General features: G+C 36.8%; 1 protein-coding gene across 1 annotated transcript in view; it reads left to right on the top strand.

The window, feature by feature from the left end:
* LOC132106607 (chromodomain-helicase-DNA-binding protein 9-like) overlaps positions 1-10,238 on the top strand; it is a 263,046-nt gene that overhangs the window by 158,817 nt on the left and 93,991 nt on the right. The gene's annotated exons all lie outside the window — the stretch shown is intronic.

The raw sequence follows: 10,238 nt of genomic DNA on the forward strand, positions 1-10,238 counted from the left end.
GTGGCTATGGTGACCTCGGAATAAGAGAGAAAAAGACTAATATTAGCATAGATGCCATTCTTCTAACAATGTAGCAAGTACATAGGGTGCTTCTCAATTCTTATTTGTGCATCCTCGTTTCCTTTCCTCGTGTCTTAGCTCCACCTCTTCAGGATGCGAGGGAAGGATAAAAGACTTCCGCATAGGATACACCTGTGTATCCTCGCTCATCGCTCCTCATGAAGCCTCATCCCTCCTCGATCCTTGCCTCCTCATGGTGCAATTAGAGAATTGAGATGTCCTTCAAGATGGCTGTGCTCGATCAGTTTCCGGGTCATAGGATGGAGGACGGAAGAGCGAGGAGACGAGGAGGGATATCGAGAAGCACCCATAGTTATGATGATATCTGATTATATCTCCCATGGGTAACATATAAAGCGTAAAAAGTAACTACCCTAGTACTGAGCCTTGAGGTACTCCATACTGCAGTTGTGATCGATATGATACCTCTTCATTCACTGCAATGAATTGATGGCACTAAGATCCAATAGCACTAATAGAGAGATACAACCACAATCAGATGATCAGAGAAGGTCACTTGTAACTCTAAAGAGAGCAGTCTCAGTATGTCAGTGTTGTGGACTTGAGTTTCCTTGTTTTACCCCTGTCTTAGTTTCCTTATTTGGTCATGTTTCCTGTTCCTGTCTTCAGTTCCATTAGTTCCAGGTGTTCCCCATTTTAGTTAATTTGGTTCCAGCCGTGTCCCATCAGTGTCTGTCTTTAAATAGTGTTCTCTGTTGTCAGTTCTCTGTCTGCTGTTAAATGTCATGTAATCTATATGGCAGTTATCTGTTTGTATCTAGTGATGGCAAAATCGAGGCCTCGTGAACCAATGAAACAGTTGAACCAAATGTGCCATATTGTTTCGAGGCTTCGAATCAATCCGACACCCGTCTCAACGGTGACACCTAGTGGTCACTTGCAGGTGTTGATCTGAAACAACCTTAACGAGCCATTAAAAAAATGTGTTGTTTTTTTATTATTATAATGTTCTAATATGTGAAGCTTGTAACCTATAGGCTCCTCACTGTGCATAATGTTATTTTGGTCATGAAAAATGAATATTAATAAAAGAAATCAAGCCACAATGTCTCACTTTTTTAGAGATTTTTATTCAAAGATATTAATTTATCTGCTGTGGAAGGACTTAGCCTACTTCTTTTTTTACAGATAATTTCTCCAGCCTTTGAAAAAATCCTCTCACAAGGGACACTTGTTGCTGGCATACAAAGATATTTTTTTGCAAGGACATACAAATGAGGAAAGATTACTGCTCTCTCTTTCCAGTAAGTTAGTGGATCATGAGTTCTGGGCAAATACGCATCGTTGATGTATTTTTTCACTTCCACTGTGGCATCAGCTGTAGCATTGTGTATCATCTTGGTTTGATGGATGCGAGTATCAAAAAGTTCCCATAAACTGTCCTGTGTTTCTACTGGTGTTGATGTTGATGGTGATGGTGATGATGATGATGATGGGTGTGATGTTGACATTTCTGGGTCTGAATAAAAATGAAAACAGCAATTAGTAACAAATCCTAAACTGACGGCATATATGAAGGATATATTATATTACATGATTCAGATTACATAACATAACACAGACTGAAACTGCTCACCAGGATTTGTGTTTGAACGCATCAGTGAAGCACACTCCAGTGTGATATGCTTTTCAGCTTCCTGGGCTTTGGCAGCATTTCCAAATGCCACATTTTTGAACCTTGGGTCCAGCAGTGTAGCCAGTGCCAAGGCTCTAAAACTCTCATAACCTCCACATCTGGAGTGCAGACCTTCTTGCAGATGTGAGCCTATGAGCCAAAACAGGAGAAACACATATTTATAATAATGACAATAATATGACAGTTATGGCCAATCACATGGGTAGTATGGTCATTGTGGCCTACCTAATTGAACAGTTGATTCCTGCGTTGCATTTCCTTTTTTCTGTGCAAGCTTGTGCTTCAACATCCTGTACAGTGGTATAAGCTTTGAAGCAGACACTCTCTTTTCCTCTGACATCTCTGTTGTTGCGAGTTTGAATGGTTGCAGTATTGACAATAATTGTTCAATAATGTCATAATCAATACTTGTCAGGGGAGCAGTATCATTGTTTAAGTTGGAAAGTGCAGCAGCCACTGGTTCACGTTGGTCATACAAGCGCTGTAGCATGTCAAATGTGCTGTTCCATCTCGTGTCAACCTCCTGTATCAGTTTCAGAGTTGGTCTTCCCATCAAGCTCTGCATCTCCACAAGCTTGTCCTTTGCTTTGCAGCTGGATCTGAACAACCCCACTATCTTTCTGGCCTTCTGGCGTATTTCATTGATGACTGGGGTTTGATCTAGTGCCTTTTTCACAATCAAATTTAAAGTATGAGCAAAACATGGGACATGGCGAAGGTGGAGTAGCTGGGCACTTAGGATCATGTTAGATGCATTGTCAGTCACCATGCACTGAACTTTGGAGGTTATTCCCCACTCAGCCATTAGCAAGGCTTTAGCCTCCATGAGATGCTGGGCTGTGTGGGTTTGGTAAAACCTCCTTACACCCAGTACAACAGTTGCCATTTTTGCCTCTGGTGTTATGTAATGGCAAGTCACACCAATATATCCATCCATATTAATGGAGGACCACATGTCAGCTGTAAGGCTAACAAATTCGGCCTTTTGTAGGTCCTCCATTGTCTTCTCCTTGGCTTTGTTGTAATTTTCGCTGACCATTATTTTAAGCACCTTCCGGGATGGGAGGACATAGCTTGGATCAAGCTTGTTCACAAATGCCCTGAATCCCTCATCGTCCACGATGGTGAAGGGCTGCAGATCCTTCACCACCATGTTTATAAGAGCCTCATCCAATTCCCTCTGTCTGACTTTTAAAAGAGAAGACAAAACATACTTTCAGACAAATACATTGGAAAAATACAGCTTCAATTAGTGCACATCTATTAAAAGTATAGCCTACTGGTTCATTATTTGGAAACCTTCCAGTGTTTATAATCAGTGCTTTATATAACTTATAAACTTTATAAACAGTGTCCCAAAAGGTTGTAATTATATTTCAATTATAATTATATCCCAAACAATGCATACCTTGCTTAGATGGCCCAGCAGTGTCAGTAGCAGGCCTAGGTACAGGGGGAATGCCATCCTCTGCACCCTGCAAAATGGATGAGTGTTCCTCAAATGGCGCATCATGGATGATGTATTGTTGCAGTAGGCTAGCTGCCGATCACAATACACACATCTCACTTTATTTGGGGTTTCTAAATGGAAATGCTCCCACACCACAGATGTACGGCATCTCTTCTGGGGAGCTTCCATTTTATCTATCTATCCAAATCTATCTATCTATATATGAATCGATCTATGTATCTAGATATGTATCTATAATCTATGTATCTATATATGTATATATCTATAATATATGTATTTATATATGTATCTGTAATCTATCTATATATGTATCTATCTATTAATCTAGCTGTCTATATATATTTATATCTATGTATCTATTAATGTGTCACTATATGTATACTCTGTCTGTCTCTAGCCTCTCAGTCAATGTGTTGTGTAAATTTAAATATAAGTCTAAATTGCCTATAACTAATCAAATCGCACTATGTCACTATATCACCAAAAATCCGCTATCTCAAAGTCAAACTCCTCTCACAAAAACCCACGAGGTCAAAATGCGTTTATTTCACTTTTATACAGATGTGAGATTGTGTGGTCTGTTCCCGACCATTCGAATCAAACGCTGATTCGGCGGACCACACCTGATGAAACAATTAGTGAAACACTTCGAGGCTTCGTTTGGTCATAGTCACGTGACATGGGTGTTTCGAATCACGCTTCGGATCAGTGTTTCGACACATCTGCGCTTCGGGATCTCGCAAAGCTTCGGAACGACTGTTTCGCTTCAGCCATCCTTATTTGTATCACTGTGTGCATTTAATTAAATATTCTACTTCATCATTCTCCTGTATCTCCTGGTTCCTTCCCCAAGTGAAGTATGACACAGTACTATGATATGGTCTAAATCCTGACTGGAAATCCTCACAGATACCATTTTTCTCTAAGAAGGAATATAATTGTGAGGATACTACCTTTTCTAGTATCTTGGACAGAAAAGGAAGATTCGAGATTGGTCTGTAATTAACTAGTTCTTTGGGGTCTAGTTGTGTTTTTTTTTGATGAGAGGCTTAATAACAGCCAGTTTGAAGGTTTGGGGGACATAATGACAGTGACAAATTAATAATAGTCAGAAGAGGATCTATGACTTCTGGAAGCACCTCTTTTAGGAGTTTAAATGGAATAGGGTCTAACATACATGTTGTTGGTTTAGATGATTTAACAAGTTATAAAGTCAATGACAATGAATTGTAGTCCTGTGGCAGTATAGATACGATACAAAAAATGGATCATCCTACAGAAATGAAGCTAAAAATGTTCATTCTACATTATCTGGAATATTGGTATCTTTTTTATATAGTAAAAAATAAATATGGCACAGTGTATGACATATACAGCTTAACATGACATATGAAATGATCTATCCTCTAGCATACTTTTTTTTTTTACACCAGGAGCTATGTTCAGATGCCTAAATCACTCATGTGGTGACTCGGAGACCTCAGATAAGTCACAGTGCGTTCTCTGTTCCTGCTTTTGAAGGTTGTGCCAGAGTGTCTTTCTGTTTCTTTAGAAGCCTCTCTGAACTCATCTGCTTGAAGACTGACAGCTCAAGCCTGCCTTTTTGGGCTAACCCCTGCTGCCGAGTAATTCATAAATTTAATTTCCAATCTTCTCTGCCTTTTATTAGTTTGGGTGTTATTAAATGAGATTGCTTCATCTTAATATATATCCAATGCCAGAGAATGTGTCTGGGAGTCGGTACTCAAATCCAATAACATGGCCTGTACTTAGTGCACGGCTCTAATAAATGGTGGTGTGTGTTAAGCATATGCGGACATAGTGCCCACATCACTTACTCACTCATTCACGTACTGCAGACAATAATCTGTGTACTGTCTTTCAAAACTACTCTGCCTGAGTCTAAAAAAAAGTATACAGAGCATCCAGCCTTAGAGAGAATTCTTTATATTGTCTTTGCAATTGGTTATTAAAAGTTAGTTTGCCTATGCTTTTAATTAAAACTGCTGTGTGGACGCTTTCTTAGTTATAATTAAGTAATATTATTCTGCATGCAGATCTGTTAAGATTAGCATAACATACCCAACCACCAACAATAATTAATTATTACACCTAATGCTGACTGCATGCAATTTGATTATATTTCATTTGGATTATCAGTTAGATAGCACAGTCATAGCTTTCAGTTTATAAACTATTTGATCCTTAAAACAAAATTCAAAATTTTTGTCAAATATTTTCATAAGAACAACTTATTTTTCTGACACAATTAAGGTGTTATCTGTTTGTGTTTATAATGACACTATTGTCTTTTTAGAGCTGCTTTATTGCAGAATCTGAATTATATTCAGTTGAGTTTCCATTATTGATTCTGTTATTTTCATTTTTTTTTTTTATCACTGTGAGAGCGCTTTAGAAATAAAGGTGACTTGATTTGGTTCTTGCCAAAAACTGGCTGTTCAGCTCAATAAAAAACACCTCAAAAAGGCCATTTTTTTGCACTGCCAGCAAATTACTCGGGCAGCGACAGCTGAGTTAAAAAATAAAAATGGCTGAAAGTTGTGGTTAGTTGTCATTTTGGAAATTAAAAAAAAGTACTGATAAACACACTGAAAGTTTTATGACAAAAGCCAACAAATAAAATTAGCAGCACTATGAACTTTTTATTTGCCTAAACAGTGAAATAAAACAATTGAATAATCATGGCCAGATTTTAAATTTATTATACTTTAAATTATCATTTATTTCTGTGATGCAAACTGAATTTTTAGGATCATTATCACATGATCCTTTAGAAATTATTCTAATATGATGATTCATTATCAAAGTTGTATACAGTGCTGCTGCTTAATATTTTTTCAGAACATGTGATACTTTTTTAGGATACTTTGATGAATAAAAAGTAAAAAAAAATAATAATAATAATAAAAAAAAGAAGCTATGTTTTTAAAATATAAATATTTTGTAATAACAATATACACTACTGGTCAGTAATTTGGGGTCAGTATTTTTTTTTCTTTCGTTTTTTAAATAAAATCAATACTTTTATTGAGCAAGGATGTGTTAAATTGATAAAAAGTGATAGTAAAGAAAATATATTTTTTTAAATATATATTATTAGAATTTTTTTTTTCTTTGAATAAATGCAGTTCTTTTTAACCTTTTATTCATCAAATATATTAGACAGCAGAACTGTTTCCAACACTCATAATAAATCAGAATATTAGAATGATTTCTAAATGATCATGTGATAGACTGGATGTTACATGTGACACTGAAGGCTGGAGTAATGATGCTGAAAATTCAGCTTTGCATCACAGGAATAAATTTTTTTTTTTTAAGTATATTCAAATAGAAAACTATTATTTTAAGTTGTAATAATATTTCACAATATTACTGTTTTTTCTGTATTTTTGATCAAATAAATGCAGGCTTGATGCGCAGAAGAAACTTCTTTCAAAAACATTAAAAATAGTAATGTTTACAAACTTTTGGTCTGTACTGTATATGAGGATGAGTAAGAATGATAAAAAAAAAATTATCTGCTCTATAAACAGTTTTGCATAAGCTAATGTGCATTTTAAAAATCTCAACACTTCTGATTCAAAGTAGGCTATTTTCCATTGACCGGTTAAGATTTTCAACAAAAATATGGTATGATTTTGTATTGGTCTGAACAAAAATATTTCAGAGTGAATGAATTTGTAAATCCACAGTTTGACAGCAGAGGGCGCTTATAAACAGCAGAACAGAGCTGTTTCTACGGTAACCTCTGTGCTTTATTAAGCATTACACAGAGGGAACATGGAAAGCAATCGATACTTTTCTGAAGACATTTGGTTTCCTGTTATGCATTCACACAAAAAAATGAAACCATATATTCTTTCATTAATTTCCATTAGCAGTCTGCCTTCAGTCATTTTCTTTCACACAAAATGAAACTACTCTATGTGTTGTGCCTGCGTGAGACTCTCAATAACTTTGATTAAAGTTGAATATTGAATATTCACTGTGAATTTTTCAAATCGTAATAATCAAATACGGGTTTAATGATAATTAAAACACATAACGGGATCATTAAATGCAACATATACTATATATATATATATATATATATATATATATATATACAATCATTAACTTATAAAAATTGATTGTTTTACAATGTCTAAATAACCTCACGGCCGATATGTCACTATATGTCTTGGTGAGCTAACTTACCTCCAATCAGACTGCGAGCTACTGTATCTTTACTGGTAGTACGCGAGCGAGCGACGCGTTGGAGACCCCTGCAGTCATCACTTTGTACGTTATAGTGGATAGCCTACATAACAGAAGCCTTTAGGTAATATAGCCTATATTTTTTTACCTTATCAAACTCTATTTTATGAAAGCCAGAATGATGGTCATTATCTCAAAATAAACCAGTACATTATCTCTAACAGCAGGTTTTAGTTGTGCGTAAACACAGCTGAAGAACAGTGTATTGTCTCCCCCCTTTGTCCATACTAAGAAACAACACTCTCTCAGTCTCTTTCTTTTTCTCTCACTCCTCTTTCCTCTTCATCTGCATCTCAGGTTGTCTGTTACTGTAAAGGTTGCAGCTTAGGAAAGCTTAGCCTACTATGTGAATGACCTTTGCTTTTAATATGAATATTTCTCTTTCATTATTACTATCATATAGTAAAATCTATGCACATGATCGGGCACTATAGATCTCCTTTTCATTAGTGCAGAAAAAATGCCAGCCTAGGCTGAGTAAGGGACTTGCAGCCCAGCCAGATTATTCACTCCTCCATCTGCCCTTGCTCTCTTAACCACGTCTTGACAATGAGAATTATTATGCATGCCGTTCTTCTCTCTTTTCTCGATGGAGTTCAACAGGCAACTTTATCAGGGGGAACATTATTGAGAGCTTTGCCGAGAGCACACTCATATCTGAGCCAGCCCAACACTTGTCACTGTCAATCACAAGGTGATAATACACTGAAGATTTCCTCATTTGGTTTAATAAAATCTCTGGGCTTATTTGCACTGCAGTAATTAAAGCAAATAATTGCTGCTTTGAGGTGCTAGCCGGGCCATAGCCTAAGGGATAAGAAAAGACTATTGCGGTGTGTGGGACTCAGATGATGCTTTTTTCCCTCCTCTTTCCTCTCCCCAGTCGTGCATATTCCAACAATGACTATTGCATCTGAATCAAGCTCTGGCTTTTCTTATTCAAACTAACATTGTTATTACTTATTATCCAGACGTGAAGTCATTCGTTCTGCCTGCATTATGGGTTTTGCTGTCGTGGCATATTTCACTGGGGGGCTGCCAATTGCAATTTTTAACTGTCATTTAAACCAAATTGCAGATCAGAATAAGCAGACCCATGGTGTCTCAGAGGAGACACAGAGTGATGGAGAGGATCAGCACAGGATATTTTTATTCTGCAATTTCAAACACAATGCCTTACTGAGTGTTTGCTTTTTGGGAAGTTTGGTACAATCATTAATACTAACAATAAAGGACAAAACAACAACCCAGCCGGCCATTTGTGTTGCTTTTTCACTTCACGTCTAAGGGAGCAAAACCTTCTGAAAGCCAGTTGGAAATCCATTATTTATTATTATTATTAAGCCTTCAAAAAAAGACATTTTAAACAGGTTTTCCTCCTTATGCCACAGACCTCATTAGGTTAACTCGTAAGAGACAGTACCACTGTTATCCAGCATACATAGGTAGGGCCTGGCATTTGCATTTGAGGCCGAGTGCAATCACCTTTCTCATGTCCAACATTTACATTTTGGAAATACCACTGTAATCCAATCAAATTCATTCTTTCAATGAGTCAGTGACCATGCTTTGTTTACTGGCTGCATCAAGAAACCACGGGCCAATTATTTTATTAATGGACTGTGTTGAAAAACAAAATGGAATCAGATAATTAAACAATAATTAAGTCAATAATTAGCTTCCACTTTCAGCCCTGGACAATGTAATTTTCCTCAATTAGGTAAATCAGTGAAGCAGTAAATTTGTTTTTTCTTTCTCTCAATGTTCCTCATAAATTATTATTAGGCATATCCCTCAAGAAATCAATCAATCGATCAAACATCAGGTGCCAAATTTTACCGTGCAATTACTCCAGATGTCAGCAGAAAAGCTAGGGCCAGCATAAAACTGTCTATATGTAATCTACTATTGTGACCATGTACTGGCATCATTGACAGTCCTGATAATGACACTGCTGGTTTCCAAAGCAAAAGCCTATGTCAGTGTTCCTCAAATTTAGGAGGGTCACTGCCTGCAGAGTTTAGCATTAACCCTCCAGGGCAAGATTTGAGGAACTCTGGCCTATGGATCTATTTAGAAAGGATTGAATAAGGCCAGGGGTGTTCAATCCTGTTCCTGCAGATCTACCTGCCTGCAGAGTTCAGATCCAACCCTGATTCAACACACCTGTCTGTAATCATCAAGTGCAGGACAGTAGGACTGCATTCAAAAACTGAAAGAAAATGCTGCCTTCGGAGAATTTTAGGATGCAGCCCATATCTTCAGGAACAGGACTGGGGTCCCCTGAAGGCAGTCAGTTGGGGAGATTGTTGAGGTACTCTGATACCTAGTATTTGACTCCCTCTGTTGTCTTAAAGGGGACATTGCAAAATAAGTCAATCCATTGGCCAATTCCAGTGTACGCGGAAAATGTATTTCCTTCTTAACTTTATTCTAGAAAGCTGGGCACATATAAGTGAAAGGCCAAGGATGCGTCATAAGATAAGCCTTTATCTCCAAACATTTCTTATAATGACTTAAAATGCGGAAGTTTTTATTTATTTTAGTATATAAAGATAATTGATACGTTACACTATTTCTACCGCAAACGGTGTAATAGCTCATGGATATTTTAGGTTTTGGTTTTATAAAGACTAATATAAAAAATAAAGAAACATAACATTCTTATTTTTACAAGAAGTGATTTGCTTTAAATTAAAGCAATGGCTACAAAGGCACACTGAATCTCGTAATAAACTGACATCTTTTATGTATGAATAAATCTGCCAA

The sequence above is a fragment of the Carassius carassius genome, chromosome 2, assembly GCF_963082965.1.
Source record: "Carassius carassius chromosome 2, fCarCar2.1, whole genome shotgun sequence".
Lineage (NCBI taxonomy): Eukaryota > Metazoa > Chordata > Actinopteri > Cypriniformes > Cyprinidae > Carassius > Carassius carassius.